This window comes from Mandrillus leucophaeus, unplaced genomic scaffold, assembly GCF_000951045.1.
Source record: "Mandrillus leucophaeus isolate KB7577 unplaced genomic scaffold, Mleu.le_1.0 Scaffold377, whole genome shotgun sequence".
NCBI lineage: Eukaryota > Metazoa > Chordata > Mammalia > Primates > Cercopithecidae > Mandrillus > Mandrillus leucophaeus.
This window is the reverse complement of record NW_012103998.1, coordinates 1,680,452-1,681,356: the sequence shown is the minus strand read 5'-3', so window position 1 is coordinate 1,681,356 and position 905 is coordinate 1,680,452. Positions and strand designations below refer to the sequence as shown.

The 905-nt window shown below is 43.3% G+C and overlaps 1 protein-coding gene across 1 annotated transcript in view; it reads right to left on the bottom strand.

Annotated features, from left to right (window-relative positions):
- The window catches only part of FGD6 (FYVE, RhoGEF and PH domain containing 6), a 159,594-nt gene that overhangs the window by 73,196 nt on the left and 85,493 nt on the right, over positions 1-905 (bottom strand). The window lies entirely within an intron of this gene.

The window sequence follows — 905 nt, the reverse complement described above, 5'->3', positions numbered from 1 at the left end:
AAAAAGAAGAAAAACTCCTTACCTGGCACACAAAGGCCTGCCCTTTCTGACCCGTCACACTTCTCTTCCTCTTCCCCATTTATCTCCCACCACACTGGCCTTATCTTCTTTGGAGACATGGAATTAATTGCCACTATGCAGACTTCCACTAATGGTTCCACATGCCTGGAAATATAGAACCCTGGCTGGCTCCTCCTTTTCTTTCAGATGTCACTGTAATGAATACACCACCTTCACAGAGGGCTTTCCTTGACCACCCAAGCTTCATTCGCTACCACAGCATCCTGTTTCAGGTCTCTGCAACTCAGAAACTGCTTCTTGTCTATTCATCTGGTCCTTCCCCTATTAAATGTCTGCTCCATGAAAGCAGGATGTCTGTTTTGTGCACTGTGATATCCTCTGCATACTGAGAGCACAGACTAGCACATAGTAGATATGCAAACCTTCTTGAATGTGAAAATAAAATATTTCATCAATTGTTGTTAAAAGTCAATGGAAAAACGTTATTTCAGAAAGTCAACTAACACCAAAGAATATGTATTGACTTGAACCCTAAGAGAAAAATATTTTAATAAAGAGAAAATGAGGCTGGGTGCAGTGGCTCATGCCTGTAACCCTAGCACTTTGGGAGGCTGAGGCAAGGGGATCATTTGAGCCCAGGAGCACAAGATCAGCCAGAGAAACACAGAGCAACCTGTCTCTACAAAAAATCTAAAAAATTAGCCAGGCATGGTGGCACACGCCTGCAGTCCTAGCTACCTGGGTGGCTGAGGTAGAAGAATCACTTAAGCCCAACAAAGTCAAGGCTGCAGTGAGCTGTGGTCACACCACTGAACCCTGGCCTGGGCAAGAGAGTGAAACTCTGTCTCAAAAAAAAAAAAAAAAATTATTTCCAAGTCAAAATA